This window comes from Papaver somniferum, unplaced genomic scaffold (genome assembly GCF_003573695.1).
Source record: "Papaver somniferum cultivar HN1 unplaced genomic scaffold, ASM357369v1 unplaced-scaffold_57, whole genome shotgun sequence".
Taxonomy (NCBI): Eukaryota; Viridiplantae; Streptophyta; class Magnoliopsida; order Ranunculales; family Papaveraceae; genus Papaver; species Papaver somniferum.
In genome coordinates, this window is record NW_020648415.1 from 3,487,326 (window position 1) to 3,510,675 (window position 23,350).

At 35.5% G+C, this 23,350-nt stretch overlaps 1 long non-coding RNA gene across 1 annotated transcript; it reads left to right on the plus strand.

Annotated features, from left to right (window-relative positions):
- The first annotated feature begins 20,289 nt into the window (after positions 1-20,289).
- Positions 20,290-21,771, plus strand: LOC113343202. Its single transcript, XR_003357094.1, has 3 exons — positions 20,290-20,428; positions 20,543-20,591; positions 21,069-21,771. It is a non-coding gene; the product is annotated as an uncharacterized LOC113343202 (long non-coding RNA).
- Positions 21,772-23,350: the final 1,579 nt, after the last annotated feature.

Consider the following 23,350-nt stretch of genomic DNA (forward strand, 5'->3'; position numbering starts at 1 on the left):
TGGTCCATAAAAACATTCGGAGGATTGTATCCTATAACCACAAGTTTCCATGTCTGAAAATCACGGGATTGTAGAAAGGAACACAAAATAATTTTCCACTATAAGTAATTTGTGCCATCAAAGGATGGAATTGCCTTTATCGAGATTGCACTCCTGTCCATAAAGTCAGATTGTTTCAAATGCAGACTTATTAGGTCTTTCGCGTGTTTGCTTTCTCTGATATCAGTTGAAAATGTGGGGGTACCAAAATCAAATACAATTCCGAGAGTTACAACTTCATGAATCTCAATCAGGAATTATATGAAGAGCTTATATCTCGTTCTCTCACAATCAATATGTAAACAGAGACAAGTCAGTGAACCTAATTATTCCGTGAGAGTACTTGGATGATTCCAAAGATCAATATCCAATATCAATCAAGTTGTATCCAAAAATTATGATGAACTTATCTACTTGAATTGATTTACGTATAACCTGTGATATTTCAATTATAAATACAAATAATATAATACCGAAAAAGAAACAACACAGACACCAGAAATTTTGTTAACGAGGAAACCGCAAACGCAAAAAAAACCCGGGACCTAGTCAATATTTGAACACCAAACTGTATTAAGCCGCTACAGACACTAGCACACTCAATACTTCAGACTGGAATTCAGTTGAGACCAAATCTACCGTCACAGTGATTCAGTTGTATTTGCTCTCCTTACGCCTCTTGAATCCTGCAAGACTCCGCGCAATTGATTCTCTTAGCTGACATCCTTTACAACTTAAGAGTTACTTCAACTCAATTGAAGACTATAAACCAACCTTCCCCCACAGATAATCCTATATGTGATTTCCATTCTGATCAAAGATCAAGGTGAGTAGGAAATCGATTGCAATAGACAAAGTCTAGCAAACCTCAAAATTCGGTCTTATGACTCTCGAGCTATCAAGATAAAGGTAGTTGGACCCGGCTTCACGAATCCCTATGTGAAGTCTTTTTAGTCGCTAAACCTAAAAAGTTTAAAGGAGAGGACGAATCTAGTTTAAAACTAGGACACACAAGAATAGTGTTAAGGATCCAAAGATCCCAGTTGCCCGAGGTTCTCCTTAAGGATACAAGAAAGATCCTACAATATTTCACAGCCGCACTCCCCGCAAAGATTTGGCAATTAAGCAGAAACTCTCCTCCATAAAATGTCATTCACAAAAGGAACAACAAGAGCGACCTTGTTTTCACAAGAAAAGAAGGATTTCTTTGGACAATAACAAATCACATGAAACATGAATTTGTATCCAGAAAACTCAATTAAATTAACCACAAAGGAACCCTAATGATTAATTTAATCGGAAATGCTCAATATAAGAAAACTTACGGAGCCATACAGTACTTTCACAGAATATTCAAAGATTCATTTTATTTTTCATCAATATTTGCATAATGATACCATAGACTTAATCTTTGATATAATTCAAAATTTCATTATATTTTCTATCAATATTTGCATAATGACACAATAAACTTAAGTTTTTGAGCATATATGGAATAATCACAGTTCACGGACGTAAACCACATATCCCATACAAAATTATTTTTTGCAATATATAAAACCATTAAAGATTAATACTGCAAAATCATCTTCCAAATAACTTAGAATTTAAATAAATAAATCTAAAAACATTGCAAGATGAAAAACGTTGACAATAGCTATGTGTAATCATAATAATTTCTATTCCAAACCCTAGTTATCCTTCTTAAAAACACAAGAATAAATTCTCATAAGAAGTTTCCTATGCTTTAAGATCGTTGAAAAATTCTTTATCGTCCCCGAACTTCTTTTCGTCAACAGACATTGGTACGTAGGGTTCATGAAGAAAGGAGTCAATCCCAACATACCTTCTCGACTGATGGCGAACCAGGGCCTTCTGAATTCCAGGAGTTCTTAATACAATAGCCTTTAATTGCTGCATCTTGATAGACGCATTTATGTGTCTATTTTCATCTCGATTTTCTATATTATTAGTACCTATTTTTGTACTTATTACGGTGTTTTATGTGTGTGTATGTATTTTTAGAGAAATAAACATGTGTGGAAAAATTGGCTCGAAAAGTGGTATTTGCGCTCGTGGGAAAAAATTACTAAAGGCACCTCTCGTTTGGATAAGAGGCACTCAATTACTAAGGGGCACCCACTTGCTATTCACACCCCCAAGGAACCCAGGGAACCCCAGTGATATCAGCACCTGGCAGATGGATTCCGGGCACACCATCTTCAACATTTAAACACAAGTTTTGGCTGGAAATATTTCTTTTCGCCTGCGAAGAGTTTTGGAAGAGCTTAAATGAGATTCAAACACGGAACTTGGTTGGGATGGATTTGTTATAGCTACACAGGGATTTTATGGTTGGTTTAATCGATTAGATTGGAATGTATCATTGGATTTTCGGTAAATCAGAGAAAGAAAAGATACTCGGGTTTTCTGGATAGTACGTGGGCTTGGACAAGTTTTACTCGGAGATTTTCTCGTTGGACTGAATTGGTTTGGGCCTGCTGATACGAAACAGGGTTCGTAGGTAGGTTGGTTGTGAAGAAAAGGGAGTTTTCTTCCCTTTCACGATAAAACAGAATGGGGAGATATTCCGGATATGTTTCTCGATATTTGTTGGATTTATTTTGGAAATTACGTGAGCTTGAGGGGAATATATCCTTCCAGGATCGATATATAGTAAATACTCTGGAGTTTGGAAAGTTTAACAACTCAGTTGACGCGTAGGAGAAGAAATAGTGGAAATTATTCTCGAGACTTTGGGAAGAAGTAAAACACGATAAACAAGGATTTGCTCGACCCTGTGGTGTATATATGTGGGTATTTGGAGTCACAGCAAGGTAATCGGGCGTTTTGCGGATCGAACGGAGGGTTTGGAAGACCTGCAGAGCAACAGTTGCAGGCGAGTTCATCATCAACAGAAAAGGAAGAAGAAGAAGCACAGAACCTTCACTATATTTTGCCCTTTTTCTGTCAAAAAGAAAAAAAAAGCACAGAACCGTCACTATTTCTTTCGAATTTGTAATAGTTCTGCAACAATTATGTCTGTTACGTTTCTCGTAACAGTCCGCTCTGTAACAACAGGTTATGTAACAATTATATCTGTTACAAACTCAATTTTTCTTCAATAAAACACCTATTCAGCCATGCGTTCTTATTTTGAGCGTGTTTTTCATAGAGGAGCTAAACCCCAACACTGGGACGATGGAGGAAGCCATATTTCATGCATGTGGTAATTATATTTAATTCTTTTATGACTACTTGCATTATTATCAATAGTTTTTTTTGATTTTTCTTAATTGATTGTGATGTCGTATGATGATGTATGCTTGCTCTAAGTGCTTTTGATGCGTCGTGCTAGTGATTTACAGTCAATCTTTTAAAAATATACCTTGGCAAAGAATTAGAGTCAATATTATTTGATCTATAATTGTTTGGAATAAATATATGAATTGCATGAATGAGTTTATGGTGGAATCTTGAGTCTCAGTACCTTGTACATGTATTTTCTTTGTTTTCCTAAATCAAACCTTTACAAGCCCGAGTTGAATGAACTTTTACTACCAATTTCTACAAAAACATAAAAATCACATCAATTTTTGGCGCCGCCGACGCGGACTTGTATTTAGATTTGTTTTAGGTTTATTTTTATTTTTATAATTTTTTGTTCTTTTTTACGCGTTTTGGTATTTCTTGTTTGCTTTCAGATTTGGAGTTGAGGTAAAGAAAAAGAGAGAGTGCTGAAAAGAAAAGCGAAGCATAACAAGGAAGGAAAAGAGGAATCCAAAAGGAGTGAAGAAGAAGATTTTGTATATAATTATTTTATTTTATATTTAGATACTGTAAATAGGATTTTATTGTTGTAATTTTATTTTTATTTTTGGACACTTTTTGGACTTTATTTTTGGACTTGGACATTATTATTATTTTTAGAACCCTAAGGAAGGGTTAAATATTAAATACAAACTGTTTGCATGGAAGGACGACAGTTACGATACTGTCTCGGCCCCTCGGGTTCGTACACTGACATATCGGTGGCCTGAGTCGACTTCAACGGTTCATCGCCCATCTGGTACAGGAGGTAAGACTCTATCCACCCACGAATTCCCTGTTAGTGGGTTTTATTTTGTGTGACAACTCACACCCCTGCAATAGAATGTCGAACTGGTATTACAATAGCCAATACAACGAATATACGACTGATTTTCAAAATGGACATTACTTTGACCATAGTGTGAATAGTGGTTGGGAACATCAAACTTTTGAAGGTTATGGTCCATACCATGGTGAGCCCAATTACATACCAACCAGTCGTACGAGCAAAATTCCTCTCTACTAGAGTCAACACGTAAGTTAGCTGAGTCGACACCTAAGTTAGCACAAATGAATAACTTAGTTATATATGGACGAAAGCAATGCAACGAGTGAACTTTATTTCCTAGATTCAATCAGGAAGTCATGTGAGTCGACTCAAAATATTTTGTTAGTGGCCCAGAAAATAACTGCTCAAAATAACCTTAATTTCCAATACAGTGTTTCCAATAGTACCCTTGAAAATGAAGATAGTTATTCACATAATCAAGATGACGAAGTTAGAATTGGTAACACTACTTTTTTAGATGAGGTTCAACCAATTTCATGTTATTATAATGATTATGATGAGGATAGTGTTGATGAAGAATCAGACACATATAGGCATAGTGATCAGGAATTTGTTACTCCAATTGATCTTTACAATGATAATACTATTTCTAGTTCGAATCCAAATAATTTTAATAATTATGAACCTATTCAAAAGGACGAGGATTTGACTAGAGATACCACCGTTTTAAATGATGTAGTATTCCCTTATGATTACGAAGCCAATGATAGTTTAGAGGAGCGGGTTTATCCTGAGAATATTGTTTTCGAGTCTAGAGATTTAGAAACATTAGTCTAAGAAGATAGACTCGTAGAAAGTTCAAATATTAGTGAGGATGTTTCACCCGAGTATAACCTATAAGAAGCAATTGACCATTTTCAAGAATACGAAGACCTAGAAAGTAGGGAAATTGTAGCTAGTCTATCTAGAGACACCCAAAACTTTAAGTTTGGGGGTGATTATCATTCTCCTTGTGCTTTACCGCTGACTCTTAGAAAGATCCCTCACTTGGGACTTGATATATGTGCCTGAACCATTTTACAAGATTATCTTCATAAACGTTTTCCTGAACCTTTATTGGGAAGGAAACTTTGTCCCTTTAAATTGGCGATAATATGATTGCTTTTTGATTTGGTTAAATGAGAGTTTTTTTGCTTGTACTCTATTGTTAGCAATGATTTTACTTATCCTGTGACATTTATCTGTATATGGCTATCTTGCCTATCTGTCCTAGTTTCACTCAATTGTCCCATCCTCTGGTTGATGTGGTTTATCCAGGCTATGATACCCAGATTGACTTTGTTTTCCCACAAAATATTTTTCAACCAAAAGTGGGAATGTATGATTTTCAAATGTGTCAATTATTAAGTTTTGAGACTAAGCCCAAGTATTTTAGCAAAGTAGTATCGACACATTTGGTTAAGATTGACCGCCACTTTCATCGTGGTCAATTGTGTGAGTCAAAACTTATTGACTTTAAGAACCCACAATTATTCAGGTTATTATTATGTGCTTCTAAGTTTTTACTTGTGTTTTTCCAGACTCTAATACCTGAACCGGATCTTCGCTTTGAGGAATTCCAGCGCAGGGAAATATTTTATCTAGACCCTTTCATAGAGCCTGAACCTGAACCACAGTTAGATGTAGTTGTCTTAAACAATAAACTAGACAAGGGTTTGCTTTATTTGTCCATTTTATGTTGCAGATTCCTTTTATTTGTGGTAGCTTTATTTGGTTTTGATGATCCACAGATATTTCGGCTATTACTTTATGATTTTATGAGGTGATTAACCTTTTCGTAGTCTGGTTGAAGACTTTAAACTTAGCACTTCTTGGGAGGTAACCCAATACTCATGCAACACGGTAATATCTTTCCTTAACTCTTTTGCTTCAAATGGTAACAGTTTCTCCTTGTTCATGCTTTTAATTTTATCTTTAGAACATTGAGGACAATGTTAGATTTAAGTTCGGGGGTATGTGAAAAACTTTTTAGTTACATTAATAAACTCCAGAGCCTAGAAAATTTATGCCTATTAAGGATGGCACTAACCAATCTAAGTGGATGGAAGCATCTTGGTTGTAGGAGTTGAGGAACCAATCTGAGTGGATGGAAACATCTAAATAGACTCTATTCATAAAAGCACAGAGCTCAGGTGTTAGAAATAACATGATAGTTTCAACGTATCTTGGAATCATCTTATTACTTCTGTTTTTATGTTTTACACAATTTTTATGTTGATGTCTGCTGAGTTGAAATAGGGTGGTTGAGTTACTAAAAATAAATAAATAGAGACCAGACCAGACCATCAGACCAACCAGAATAAATTGTTCAATAAAATCGACTGTTGGTTCCCTTGTATATGTTAGACGAGTTGATCTAGAATTAGGATTATCGACCACTGGTTCCCTTGTATATGCCAGATGTGTTCATATTAGTCCAGACTAGTATCTCAATCCATTAGGTCATAGGATTCATCTTGGCATTGACGTCCATTCGCAACCATCTATTTCTATTTCCATCTTCTTAATCTATTCATGTGATTTGTTTGATTCCGGATATTGATGTCCATAGTGCGGTTATCTGAGTAGAGCTTTGTCACTTGTATATGAATTTTAGTATGCTTGAGTGCAAACTCGTGTACAACAATTGGAATTTCGCATCAGGGTACTTCGCCCTGTAGTCAATGACAGTATGCCAACCAAGGAGATTCTTTAGTGCCTTTCAAGGTTCTGCGTAGATAGTTAGGGTCTGGAGTAAAGGTTTTGTGGATACACCTCTTGTAAACCCTCCCGAGAATATAACTCGGCCACTAGGGCCACCTAGGGGTTTAAAGGCTTGTTGCACATGCTAAGTGCAATCGCGATGCCTGAGACAGTGAGTTAGGATTTTATTTTGTAGATTTGATTTTCTCGGGACTAGAAAATAATAAGTTTGGGGTTATTTGATAGAAGCATTTATGTGTCTATTTTCATCTCGATTTTTTATATTATTAGTACCCATTTTTGTACTTATTAAGGTGCTTTATGTGTGTAGGTATTTTTGGAGAAATAAACATGTGTGCAAAAATTGGCTCGAAAAGTGGTATTTGCGCTCGTGAGAAAAAAATTACTAAAGGCACTTCTCATTTGGATAAGGGACAATCAATTACTAAGGGGAACCCACTTGCTATTATCACCCCCAGGGAACCCCAGTGATATCGGCATCCGACAGATGGATTCCGGGCACACCATCTTCAACATTTAAACACAAGTTTTGGGGGGAAATATTGCTTTTCACCTGCGAAGAGTTTTGGAAGAGCTTAAATGAGATTCAAACACGGAACTTGGTTGGGATGGATTTGTTATAGCTACACAGGGATTGTATGGTTGATTGAATCAATTATATTGGAATGTATCATTGGATTTTCGGTAAATCAAAGAAAGAAAAGATACTCGGGTTTTCTGGATAGTACGTGGGCTTGGACAAGTTTTACTCGGAGATTTTCTCGTTGGACTCCATTGGTTTGGGCCTGCTGATACGAAACAGGGTTCGTAAGGAAGTTGGTTGTGAAAAAAAAGGAGTTTTTGTTGGATATTTTCAAGGTTTGCCGCTACGCAGAGTTATGGTTTAATTCACCAATTTACTGCACCTTATACACCTCAACAAAATGGTATTGCGGAAAGGAAAAATAGAACGTTGGTTGAGATGGTTAATGTTATGCTTATTAGTTCTAATTTGCCTAATTCCTTGTGGGATGAAGCTATGTTATCTGCATGCTATATTTTGAATAGAATTCCTTTGAAAAAGAAGAATGTTTCTCCCTATGAATTGTGGTTTAATAGGAAACCAAATTTGAGAAGACTTAAAGTTTGGGGTTGCTTAGCATATGTTAGGAAGCCTGATCCTAAAAGACCTAAGTTAGGAAATAGGGCGTATAAATGTGCTTTTGTAGGTTATTCACTTAAGTTAATGAAGAACACTGGGCGTACTCATGCACCACTTGAGTATTCTAGTATTATTGGAAGTCTTATGTATGCTATGCATTGCACAAGACCGGACATAGATCATGCCGTGGGATTGCTATGTCTTTTCTCAAGTAACCCAGGAGTTGAACACTAGAAAGCAGTTTCAAGAGTTTTGGCTTACTTGAAAGGAACCATTGACTATGGTTTGCATTATAACGGCTATCCCGCTGTATTAGAAGGATACAGTGATGCTACCTGGGACAATATAAAATCCAAATCCAAGTCGACTGGTGGATGGATATTTACATTAGGAGGTGCTGCTGTGTCTTGGAGTTCCAAGAAGCAGACCTGTATTTCTGACTCAACAATGTTGTCATAATTGATAGCGTTAACCGATGCATGTAAGGAGGCGGAATGGCTTAGAAACTTACTTGTTGAAATCCTATTTTGGAAGAAGCCATGTCCAGTGGTCTTGATTAATTGTGATAATCAAGCAACTATTTATAATGTCTATAACAAGAATTATAATGGAAAGTCAAGACATGCAAGTCTTAGACATCAAATGGTAAGACAAATACTCAAAAGAGGAGCAGTTTCACTAAACTATATTGAAACAAGTAAGAACTTGGCAAACCCATTTACAAAAAGTCTACCAAAGGCAGTGGTTTCAATAAAGTGTAATGAAATGGGACTAAGGTCTCTGAATGAAGTTTGATCTCCCATAGCAGAAACCCAACCTATGTTTTGGAAAGGATAAACAAGGTTCAATGTGGTACCAACAAGTTATGGAGGTGATTATGGAGCACTAATACAAAACTTCCTATTTCTAATTAGTGCTGGTTCTCTGCAAGAAAACAGGATGAATGAAAATCCTTAATAAGTCTAACTTTTATCACAAGGTGTCTCGCATAAATACCTTCGAGACTTACCTATATGAGTATGGAAATGAGGTCGTTTCCTAAGAGAAGAAGACTGTTCTCTAAAGAAGACTCATGAATCCAGGATTTAAGCACATGGCTATTAATGTGCGAGCTACAGAACACACTATTCTCAGAAATCAATATGTGTGAAATTCCGGTTTTATCATTAGGGGTACTTGGTTCAAGACTAGTTTCACCACTGAACCTCGATAAGGCTTTGAATTTCTTACACTAAGTGAAGGTTCAAATCCAAAAGATACCTATCATTTATGTATTGGTTTCAACGATGATGCTTATTTCCCAAACTAAGCATGAATTACGTTGGCTTGATCCCACTCGGGTACGTAGGCAGTCACTTTAGTGATGCAGCCACTCTGATTTAATTTTTTTTTTTTTTTACTTTGTGTTTTTGTGTTTTTCTCATTTTTTGAAAATAGGGGGAGAATGTTGGATATTTTCAAGGTTTGCCGCTACGTAGAGTTATACGGTGATCGACCTGACCGGTCAGGTCGTGGGGGTCTAGGGGGAAACTCCCCTTAGCAGAGTCCGAGACAGCATCTCGTGGAAATTTTGTAAAACCTAGAAGTTTCCGTTCAAAATTGAACAGACGCGTCTCTTCCCATAAGCCACCATTAATGGATTTTGGAAGCGTCTGTTGGTGATGAAACGACACTACCAACAGGCATGAATATCACTATAAGTAGCGAAGATGTTCTCCCATTCCAACACATCAAAAACAATATGTTTTCTTCTTCTCTAAAAAGCATTATCAGAACCTTATACAATGTGTTTCTTGGTTGGGTCAAGGAAGTACAACCCTTGAATTCGATTATGGTGTTAGGGATTCATTGAATCCTAAAGGCATAATTCGAGAGACCGTTTGTACTCGCCAAATTTATTGGGAAAGGTCAAATTATTGTCTAAAAGAATCGAAAGAGCCTTGAAGTCATGGGTACACCATTTTATGTTTCTGTTTTCATCCTCTTGTTTAACCCAAAATTTCCAACAGTCTTCATCCCTTTCACGATAAAACATAATGGGGAGATATTCCGCGATATTTTTCTCGATATTTGTTGGATTTATTTTTGAAATTACGTGAGCTTGAGGGGAATATATTCTTCCAGGATCGATATATAGTAAATACTCTGGAGTTTGGAAAGTTTAACAACTCAGTTGACGCGTAGGAGAAGAAATAGTGGAAATTATTCTCGAGACTTTTGGAAGAAGGAAAACACGATAAACATGGATTTTCTCGACCCTGTGAAGTATATATATGGGTATTTGGAGTCACAACAAGGTAATCGGGAGTTTTGGGGACCGAACGGAGGGTTTGGAAGACCTGCAGAGCAACATTTGCAGGCGAGTTCATCATCAACAAAGAAGGAAGAAGAAGAAGCACAGAACCATAACTATATCTTTCGAATTTATAACAGTTCTGCAACAATTATTTCAGTTACATTTCTCTGTAACAGTCGGCTCTGTAACAACGGGTTATGTAACAATTATATCTGTTACACACTCAATTTTTCTTCAATAAAAACCTATTCAGCCATGCGTTATTATTTTGAGAGTGTTTTCATATGAGGAGCTAAACCCCAACACTGGGACGACGGAGGAAGCTATATTTCATGCATGTGGTAATTATATTTAATTCTTTTATGACTACTTGCACTATTCTCAATAGTTTTATGATTTTTCTTAATTGATTGTGATTTCGTATGATGATGTATGCTTGGTCTAAGTGCTTTTGATGCGTCATGCTAGTGATTTACAGTCAATCTTTAAAAAATCTACCTTGGAAAAAAATTAGAGTCAATATTATTTAAGCTATAATTGTTTGGAATAAATATATGAATTGCATGAATCAGTTTATGGTGGAATATTGAGTCTCACTACCTCTCGATATTGTGACAAACTTGTGTATATATTTTCTTTGTTTTCAGTGTTTTCCTAAATCAAACCTTTACAAGCCCGAGTTGAATGAACTTTTACTACCACTTTCTACAACAACATAAAAATCACATCACATCTCCATCCTTGTTTCTTTCAACTCTTCAAGAACACCAGAAAACTTCTGAAGATTTGAAGGATTAGCCCTTGGTTTCTTCATATTCTTCATTTTTCTCTTTAAAGTTGTAGTGGGATGAGATATACCTTTTTCCTTCATGATTGATGGCTTAACAATTATATTGACATCTTTTCCATCAGAAGACATGATGCTTGGAGTCACTATGGAATTGAGAGAATACTCAGGATATCTCAACAAGCAGTCTTTTGAGAAAAAGAGTTTTGAGAGAAGGAAATAGAGAATATAGGGTTGCAGAACCTGTAGAGAGTAGGATTCACGTACGACTAAATTACAACCCTAGAAATGGTAGAATTATCGAATTTAACCTCTTCTAATAAACACACAAGGTAAAACTTTTCAATACCATTTGTAGATATGAAAAGCTTATCAGAAAAACAGATATAAAAAAAATAAACTCAAAAAGAAAATCCTTTTCTAAAGCCCGATTAACCACACGTGTCTCTTTGAGTTCAGGCAGAAAGATAAGGTGTACCATCAACACACTTAGACTGTGTTGGGGTGAACAATAATTTGTCCACCAGGTGATTTCCGAAAGGAAATCTCCTTTCCATGTTTCATAGATTTCTTAGACCTAGTTCTTTTCTGCAAAGGTCTAACTTTTTCTTTAGAAACTAACTTCTTTGGAGATGAGTTAAATTTACTTACCTCTGACGGATTTGTCATTAAAACAAATTTGAACTTGTTTGCTAGACGATTTGCTCTCTGTTGCAGTTTGTTGACATATCTTACGTTATGCTTGTACTTATAACACTTAGAGAGTTCATGACCATTTAAAGTACAAAATGAACATGCCAAAGTGGAGAACGGTTCACGTACCGTGAATGAACATGTTGCTAGGCATAACGAAGTACTTGAAACCTGTGAGAAACAATTTTTGTTAGACAAGGTAAAATCCATTTCATCCTCCAAGGCTATCGAAGAAGATTTTCCAGGAAGAACGTCAAGATTGCTAAGAGTATTGCTACAGTCATCAAAATTGATATTTTCACAAAGGAGTGCTACACTTGATTTTTCGTTTTCATTTGAATCATAATGATCAAACATTTCATCAAGAGTTACAACAAGACCTTTGTTTCCAGTATATTTTCTATGATTTGGGCATTCATTAGCAAAATGACCAAAGCCTTTACACTTGAAGCACTGAGGCATATCCTCATCATCAGATTCAACCGTATTTCTGTTTTTAGGAGAAACACGGTCGTGAGGCTTAACTGATGACCTAGGCTTATCTCTGGTGAAACGTTTAATCCTCTTTAACAGAAGATCTCTAAACTGCCTTGTGATCAGAGAAACTGAGTTATCAAGATCTTCATATGAAGAATCAGTCTCAATCGTATCATCCACCGGGTTGCCAACACTTTTACTTTTATCAAGTAATTTGGTGTTCTTTTGTGCTTTAAAAGTAATATCCTTTCCAGTTTTGGATGTGAGCTCATGATCAAAGATCTTTAGCTTTCCAAAAAGTGTATTCCTGGAAAGTGTATCAAGGTTATTTCCTTCAACGATGGCACGCGTCTTAGAATTGTATCTAGCTGGCAACGATTTGAGAATTTTCATCACAATGTCCTTTTCAGGAATAGTCTTACCCAATGCAAAAGATGCATTAACAATTTCAAACACTTTATGATTAAACTCATCAAACACATCTTCATCAGACATACAAAAGTTTTCCCAATCGAATCAAATACGATTTTTAAGATATCCCAAGCATATTTAGACCGAGTGCACGTAGTCACATGGTGCTGAAGATCTGGGGTAATGGCATGTATGATAGCATTTAAGCAGTCATAATTTTTCTTTGCAGCGAGAATCTCATCAGGCTCATATCTACTAATATCCTTTACACCGTCTACTGTAACCATATGAGGATTATATCCATTAACAACATAAACCCATGATTGAAAATCACGTGCTTGGAAAAAGGCACGCATAGAAATTTTCCACCATAAGTAATTCGATCCATCACAGACTGGCGGTATGTTCATAGACATAGCACTTCTGTCCATAAAGTCAGATTGCTACAAACACAGACTTATGAGGTCTTAAACGTGTTTGCCTGCTCTGATACCAATTGAAAAAGCGGGGGTCTAACAAGCAAACCCAATATTTTATTCGGAAATCTATATGGACAACTACAATAAAATTCCAAGAGAATCAACTAGACACTTAGACTCAATCATACAAAAGTATCCAAGAGTTATATCTAAATTTATCAAATCAATCTGCAATCGAGCAGATAGAAATCTGTGAGCCGGATCAATATGAGAAATAACTTGAATGGTACCAAAGACCAATGTTCAAGTGTCAATCAATTTCAATCAACAACCAAAGGTTGGATTTACCAATTGGATGAACTACGCACAACCTGTGATATGCAAATATATAAACAAATATAATGCGGAGAAGAAATAATACAGACACCAGATTTTTTGTTAACGAGGAAACCGTAAATGCAGAAAAACTCCGGGACCTAGTTCTATTGAACACCACATTGGATTAAGCTGCTACAAACACTAGCCTACTACAAGATTAACTGCATAATGGAATGTAGTTGATCCCTAACCAATATCACACTAATCAAGGTACAGTTGCGCTCCGTACACCTTTGAATCCCAGCAGGACCCTACGCATTTTATTCCCTTAGTTGATCTCACCCACAACTAAGAGTTGCTAAGACCCAAAGTCGAAGACTTATAAACAAATATGTCTCCCACGTAAATGTCTATTCTGATAGATAAATCTATCTCCCAAAAGAATACCTATGAAGTTTTATTCCCTCTTATGATAAATCAAGGTGCAGAGGAACCAATTGATAATCCAGTCTTATATTCCCGAAGAACAGCCTAGAAATATCAATCAGCTCACAATAGCTTAACTATATGGTAGTAGAACAAGTTATTGTGGAATCACAAAGAATGAGACAAAGAGCTTTGTGATTAATTTTTATATCTTACATATCGGAGATAAATCTCGAGTCAATCTTAGAGAAGATAGTACTCAATACGATAGAACAAGTAAGATCAGAATACACAATTACAAAGAAAATAGTTGGATCTCGCTTCAGAATCCCAATGAAATCTTCAAGTCATTAACCTACACGGTTTTGGAAAAACCTAGGTTAATGAAGAACCAACTATATTACGCAACTAGTATTACACATGAGGTGTGGGGATTATGTTTCCCAGTTGCTAGAGTTCTCCTTTATATATCTTTCAAATCAGGGTTTGCTTAGTTAGCTTGGAAACAAAGCATTCATTATTCACCGTTAGATGAAATCCTGATTTAAGATGCAAGTTAAGTTTTGCTTGAAATCAAAGCAATATCTTTCCACCGTTAGATGAACTTATCTTGTCACACACAAACGAAATATACTTCATTTAGATATGGGTATCCATACCTAAACGTGTATACTTGGTTGGTTCAATAATATATAGTCAACCAAAGTTAGCCATATGGACACTTTTGTCTAATCCATATTCATCTAATACATCTATATCAATTATGATGATCAAATATAATCCTTTAGGATCTAATTGTGTTCTTCATAGAGTTGTTCAATTGTTCATTATCTTATAGTAAAATACATGAACGAATCGAAGCAAAATCGGATTGATTCGGAAGAATCAATTCATGAACATTTAAGCCATGGTTTGCAAAGATTGCATTCCTTATTATATAAATGTATTTGTTCATGAGTATGAAATCATACTTTACCGATTTAAGAACTTGAACCACTTAAACTTGCAAACGGGTATGCAAACTTAAGTTCCGGACATTGGTCACAAGCTAACAGTTTGTAAACGGGTACGCAAACTTTAGCTCCGGACCTAACTCAGTTGAAACCGTTTGCGAACGGGTACACAAACTTGGTTCCCGGACTTCAACAGTTAAATCAGTTTGCGAACGGGTATGCAAACTTAAGTACCCTGACTTAAACAGTTCAATAAGTTTGCAAACAGGTATACAAACTTCCGGACCTGAATTCCGTCAAAACAGTTCGTACACTAAGTACACAAACCGTAATGTGTCCAGACATGGGTTTTATCTTTTAGCTCCCATTTTAATCATTGAAACATTCTTAAAAGACGACAATGGATGTCTCTCACGCAACATTAGCTAATAAGAAATTTTCAAGTGATCGAATGAACAATACGAAACTTTCAAGTCGACATCAAATGACTTTCTCACACAAATCATGTAAGATGTTTCAAGGAAATTTCCACATGATCATCTTTTGATATAAAGTCAAGAATAATGATGAATGTAACTAAGACAGAAAACTATCAACACGTATTTCGAGAAATAGATAAGCGAGTTATACTCGGCTCAAAATGTCAAATGTGTATGATATGAAAGACTATATCATATACGACTTTTATATCAATAGAAGATAAGTAAGAATATAATAGACTTCTGAGGATAGTTAAGTTTTATTCTCCACATACCTTTTGTTGATAAAGTTCCTCCGAGTTCTTCAGTAGATCTTCGTCTTCAGTTGTAAGCGATGTGAAGTTTAAAGCTCAACTATACAATCTATCCTAGTCCGAAACTCCTATAGATAGACCAGAAATCAAGACTATAGTTTTAATCAACTAAACTTGACAAACAAGATTGTGATTTCGCCCGATATGCTCTAACACATACAACCTGTGATATTTCAATTACAGAGATAAATAATATAATGTCGAAAAATAAATAACATAAACACCAGAATTTTTTTAACAAGGAAACCGCAAATGCGGAAAAACCCCGGAACCAGTCCAGATTTGAACACCAAATTGTATTAAGACGCTATAAACATTAGCCCACTCAATACTTTGGACTGGAATGTAGTTGAGACTGAATCTACCGTCACAACAATTCATTTAAAGTCGCGCTCCTTATGCCTCTTGAATCCCGCAAGACTCCGCGCAATTGATTCCCTTAGATGACATCCTTTACAACCTAAGAGTTGCTTCAACTGCATTGAAGACTATAAACCAACCTGCCTCCCACAGATTAGCCTATATGTGATTTCCACTCTGATCAAAGATCAAGGTGAGGTAGGAATTCGATTGCAATAGACTAGAAAACCTCAAAATCCGGTCTTATGACTTCCGAAGAGCAACCTGGATTATTATTCACCTCACGAGTAGATACTTATAGAATCACAAAGTCTGAGACGAAGAAACTTTGTGATTTCTATCTATCTTATTTGTTGGAGCTAAAGGATCAACAATCAAAACAAGATCAGGATACACGAGCTATCAACATAAAGGTTTAAAGGAGATGAAGATTCTAGTTTAAAACTAAGACACCCAAGAATAGTGTTAGGGATTGAAAGATCCCAGTTGCTTGAGGTTCTCCTTATATAGGCTTTCAAGATCAAGGTTGCTTTAGATTTAAGCTAAGTTAGTTTTGGAATCAAGCAATCAATAATCACCGCTAGATGAAAAACTTGACTTGAGATTAGCTTAACAGAATATTCACTCTGGTTAGGATAAACCATAACAAAACCATGTACAAAGACTTGTTCATGAAAGGTTAGCTGAAACTATCCAGTCGAGCGATAAGCTTAACCATTTTCATATAACACTTTAATACTTTAATCGTGAGTCACAAATGTGATCAAACACGTCTTGGTAGTGTTTTCAGAGATTTTTTTAAATGCCAATTATCTCATAGAAATAATCCTAATGCATCTGAAAATATTCGACAGGGTAAGTATGTATACCTGGTACGTGTACTGTATACCTATTTGTGAGTATTTTTGTCATGGTACTGGGTAGGTATACCCTTAAGACAAAACAAGTTTAAGAATCCACATATATTTTCCGGTTTGCATACTAGGTATGCATACTTTTCCGGTTTAAACAAACAAATCTTTTCCAGTTTGCATACTAGGTATGCGTACCTTCATGGTTCACGAGTCAACAAACTTTTTATGGTATGGACTCCTGATATGCGTAATAAAAGGTCGCTGCCGAACTGTAGATACACCGGTACGTGTACTGGGTACATGTAATGCAACTCCGGACTTATAGGAGTTGTCCTAGTATGTGAATTGGTATGAAGACTAACCTGTATCCAGATTAACAATAGTTTTATATCTCTCTAATAATCGATTTGAAACATTCCCGAATAACATCAATGAAACATATCACTGTTCCAGGATATTTTCAAATGATTCAACTTGAGTCATAATTTAGGCCATAAACAATAAATTGTTCTTAACTAAATTCATCAAATATGAATGAATGTTCTTAAGCTTAGCATATTTCGAGAACGATTAACAAGATAAACTTGACTCGAAATTTCTATTATGCATGTAATGTATAATTTAGTCATGCGACATTGTCCCATAGATAGAAAGGTGAAAACTTGAGTAATATGTGGTTCAGTCTTCACTTGACTTTTGTTGATGAAGTTCTCCAAAATCATCTGTTTATCTTTGCCTTCAAATGGTAGATCACAGTGATGTCTGGTATTCAACTACACACTTTTACCCTAGTATGATACTTGGCTAAATACAAACTAGAAATCAAGATATAGTTTTGATCAACTAAATTTGAAAACAAGCTTGAAATAACAACACTTGTGAGTTCGACCAAGCAATGCTCTAACAACAACCAAACAAAATAAATTTAGTTCGTACATTTATGATTTTCTTCTTCAACTGAATCATCATCTCATCTCAACTCATCACACATAAGAAGTTGGAGATCTCCTCTGTTCTGTTCTCGGTTTAACTCATCAAGCAGAGATTTTTTCATATTGATAAAAGGAAAAATAGAGAAGCATCAGCAGTAGCATAAGGGAATGCCAATCGGGAAAGACGAACTTGGGAGAACCCTCGGGTTAGGGTAGTTTCCAAAAATTCAAATTAACTAAAGATATTGAGTATGGTGGTCATTTTTCTGTCGAGATTCTTGATAAGAAAAACACCCATGACCTCAACAATGTGTTCCACCAATACCACCACGTGTGCCTGATACGAACATGCATCCATGTATCCAGTATGACAGTTCTGAAAACCCATAATATAGGGACACAGATGTATGCATGAAAATATTTGAGTATATTACGTATTTTCCAAACATATAATCAACAAAAAAAAGAAACATATATAAAAATATGGTCCTAGCAAAAAAACATAACTATTTTGCAGCCCCTAAAATTACATTTTCCCATATGTATCATGTTTCCACATGTGATTATATGGGTAAGATATATCCAAAAAAAGTTGTGCTTAAACCCTAAAATAACTGAAAGAGAAAAAAAAGAGACCAACTCATCTTCTCTATCTACCACGACAACTCTTGTTTTCTTTTGAATCCTATTAACGGGGCTTCAATGTTTGGGAACTTTGACAACATAAAACTTAGCTAGGAAAGAATTTTCTCTAACTCGACTAGAGTTATCATAAGATGTATTAGTAAAGATGTTGTTTGTCCTTCTATTGTATCCATCACAGATTTATTATATATTATGTTTGTCTCACCATACTCTAACCCCATATTTTTACAAAATAATCCTATATTAAGGAAAAATTTATATGGAGGAAAATATGAAAATATATAAATTAATCAAAAATTAATAAAAAAAATGAAAAATGAAAATAACTACCTATATAACCGTCTAACCTAGGTAAGGATATTGGTATCCTAGCTATTTTGGAGAATACCATAACCTTACTTTTTTGGGTTCCTAAAATCAAGGAAGATTTAGTAGTTCCTGTTCAAGATTAGGATTGCAGTGAGACAAACATATTTTTATTGTATTTTCTTGATAACCCAACCTAGGATAGGAATTTCCAAGGGGCCAAACACGACCTTTGGGTTTTGGGGATTCAATGGATTCCACTATCCAAAAAGTGGATGTGGGACCTAATTTATATAAAAAGTCAAGAATACGCTTATCCTTAAATAAATCAAAAATCTAACTATTCATTTAGAAAAAAAACTAAATCAATTATCTTCTCCTCCTTCTCCTTTTCTTAATCATATTGCATGATGAACATGATGATCATAGTCTCATCGTGATGAAGATGATGATCATAATCTCATCGTGATGAAGATGATGATCATAAAAAAAAGCTAAATATATTACGTGTCCCTTCTGATTCATAAATCATGATGAAGATGATGATTATAAAAAACTAAAATTTATTATTATTCTTCTTCCTCTATTTTTCTTCTCCATCGCATCGCGATGAAGATGACGATCATAAAAAGAAGAAACTAAGAAAACCCATCATTTATTTTTGCTTTTGATTGCTTAAGAAATTCGATCCGATTAAGTCAGAGTTAAAAAATAAATTTCTGAAACTATTTACGATTGGGAGTTCTTAATTTCCCAACCGTAAATCATACTTTACGTCTTAGAAAATAGAATTTTCTAACCGTAATTAGGTTTACAGTTGGAAAAATTAAAATTCACAGCCATAAAATGTTATTTACGGTTAGGATTTCCTAGATGTAAGCAATTCTGATAATAAAAAAGAAAAAGAAAAACAAGATAGGATTTCATTTAGGATTTTTTAACCTTAGCGCAGGTATACAGCTGGGAAAATTAAAATTCCTAGTCATAGGATGTCGTTTACGACTAGGATCTCCTAGTCGTAAGTGATTGTGATACTCACAAAAAAGCAGAAAAAATATATGTTGGACTTCGGCTAAGATCTCCGAGCCGTGACTAGTACTTTCGGTTAGGAGTTCTTAATTTCCCAGTTGAAAAGTGTTGTTCATAGTTGAGATATAATTTCTTCCTAGTCATGACTGCAAATAAAAACACCCCGATCTTTGATGTATTCCAATGGATTAGACTCTACAAAAATATAATAGGAGTTAAGCATGAGGTTTTTCTGAATACAGTCAAGATACATTTCATCATATTCAAAGGTTTTCACAAAAGAAACCCCTTTCTCCTAGTAAATCGACAAAAAAGAAAAGATTTCAGATATTAATCGAATAAAGAAACCTCCTTCTCCTAGTAAATTGACAAAAAAGAAAAGATATCAAATATTAATCGAATAAGTAATCTTTAATTAATACACTTAATCATTTATGTTAGCACTAATCAATATTAGCCATTACCAAAATTAGTTGGACAAGAGGTTTTCAGAATTACCATTTAATGACCTTTTTTTTTTTTTTTTGTGTCACTAAGTGAGCCCCAAAACACCCCTTTTTCAGAGTTCTTTCTTTTCCTTGCTTCGTCTTCATTCTCCCTTACTTCGTCTTCATCCTCCTGATAAATTGTAATCTATGTTGAGGTTTTCACCAGCGTTGATTGGTGAGGCTCAACATCACCAATCAAGTAAGCAAATAATTTAACAAAATTGGTTTAGCTTTTGTTGATTTTGTCTTGTTTCTGTTAATGGGTTCTCTTTGATTTTGATTATTGTTAATGGGATTTGCTTGTTTGTTTTAGATAAAGAGAGAAATTGGGACTCTAAAGATTTTGAGGCATCCTAATGTTGGTCTGTGTTATCTTCATTTGATCTTCTTTTTTTGTAGATTTTTATCAGAATTTTGTTGAAAAGGTATGAAAATTTTAGGAAAAGTAAAGATTTTTTCGGGTTTGGAATGGGGAATTTCTCAATTATGATTGATAGCTGCAATGACCAGACCATATAAACAGATGATCTATTGAAACCCTCTCGCATTGGCCCGAAGGAACGTTGACAATACAATGTGCGTACTAATCATCGTTTCACTGCGTGGTGTTAGTCTAAACAATGTTGATATTTGTAGGAGGATAGCCTCCCATCATGACCAAGAATGCTTTATTGAAGTATGGCATTGTAATTCGCATTTTGAAGTATGGTTTTGTAACCGATGCAGTAATTATGCATGATCAAGTATTCAGAGTCCTTGTGGATTTTGTTTCATCTCCTTTGAATCTGTAGATTCTGTTGATAATAACAATCTTATTACAAAGTCCTTTCCATATGCAGGTTTGTGGTGCTCCCCCCCCACTCAACCAAACAATTGAAAACTTGCATGAATGAGCAAATTTCGAGCAAGGACGTAATTGGTGAATAAAATCTGAATTTCATGGGAAGTTTTCATCCATATGTTCATCTAACATGTATCCGATAACTCTAACTTGTTATTGACAGTTTAACCAAGCTTCAAATTGACAGACATCGCGGAGCTCTGGCACAGAATTACAAGAATTATGATATTCTCTTGCTCATTGGCCTGGAAATTGGTGCAACTCCATTTATCAGCATTCTGAAGGATTTTTTGAACAATATCAAAAAGAGTGGTGCAGTGGATACCAATAACTGAGGTGACATAATTTTCTTATCTGGCCTTTGGGTGGCATACATTACAACGGTTTGAAATCAATGTAGGAAGGTTCAGCATCAAATGGAAAAGGAAAGGGTCTACTGAGTTACAAGAGAACAAGCCTCATTTGAGTGGTTCAAAGGTGTCATGAATGATGTTGCAGGGCATGATCAAAATGTGGGTTGCAAAGTAGCTATTTCAAGTGGCATTTTTATGCATTTTTACTCTATCGTTGTGTCTGTAATTTCAATTGCACAAAGACTTGTGTCAAAATGCAGTCTCTAACAATGTAAATATTTGATGGTCTTATGAACCACCTTGCTGTGTAACTCATCACCTCAACTTGAATGGGGTTTATTTGATAAATGACACCAAATATTTTAATTATAATGACGACCAACTGAAGAAACTTTGCCATGAGGAAAACTTCAAGGAACATCATAGGTTATACAAACACAAATGTATCCAAAAATAACATTGGCACCTTTTCTTCGTATCACCATGGGATGCACCTTTTAATTAGTCTTTGCCACACAAGTTGCCTTATTGTGGTAGGTTTTGTAATGTAGTTTCTTGGACCTTTTGATTTATTTATGAAGTGCAGGAATCTGATGATGGCTCTGTATTTATGATAATTAAAAGCAAAGGAAGCAAGCTATCTTTTGTTTTCAGTAAACAGATCATTTCTCTTCTAGACTACAAATATGGCAATGATCGGGACAATTAGAAATAAGGGGACTTGGTCACCTAGAGATCTTTTTAAGAAAGAATTCAAGAATAGTGATGGTTGGTTTTGATCATCATTTCTCTTCTGAGTACAAAAATGGTTTATGATTGGGACAATTAGCTAGAATATGACTTGGCCACTTGGGTTCTTTTAAGTAAGAATTTAAGAATTGGTTCTCATCATTTCTTTCTGCATTACAAATCTGATTGTGACAATTAGAGCATTATATGAGATGAGCAATAAAGAAGAAAAAATGAAGAAGGAAAACCAGAGACTAGAAACAAACTTTTTGCTTCAGAAATAGAGGTTAGAGCTGAGTGCCATTACCGAATGGGTTTAGCAGTGACATTGAGTCTTTGTGGGTTGGTTCTTTTGCTTCATTTCGCATCATTTTGTCCTTCCTGCATCACCTTCGTTTCAGGTACCGTTTCTTCTTCTTCTTCTTCTTCTTCTTCTTCTTCTTCTTCTTCTTCTTCTTCTTCTTCTTCTTCTTCTTCTTCTTCTTCTTCTTCTTCTTCTTCTTCTTCTTCTTCTTAAACATATGCACTTCTTCAAGGTGTCCACCAAATCAGTTCGCTGTCTTGCAGAGCAATTTTAGAATACTTCTTATTGTAAAATGCAGTTGAGTCAATCTCAAGAGCATTTACTTCCAGGTAAAGAACATTCTCAAATGCTTCAAGTAGTTTTTACTTTCTAGCACTAGGGTCAAATGATATGTAACACCCGTGTTTTTAGCATGATGCATGCGCGAAGATGCGCCATGGCCGGAGATGAAGCTTCATCCAAAGCCTTCGTTTCTTGGTAAGAGATAGATTGGCTTAAGGCCAATATCGCGCCAAAATGGCACATTATGTTTGGCATTTGGCTAAGGGACAAATCTCGCATCAAATGATGCATTAGGCCAGTTGTGTAGATGACCTAGAGCCTTGCAGCGCATTGTGAAGGCTATTGGCCTAGAGAAAATATTGCACAATCGTTGCGCATCAGGCCAAGGAGGACGGGCCGAGACAATATTGCACAATCATTATACAATAGCAAGAACGAGTGTTGCGAAATCATTTTGCATTAGACAAAACGAATGGTGCGCAATCATTGTGAATTACTGAACAGAACTCGGCAATCATTGCCGGTCATTCAGAAGTACATGGCACCGACCATGAATAGTGAAGCAGGCATGTCAATCCGCTTCCCTTTTCTAAGTTGTAAAAATAGTAAGTT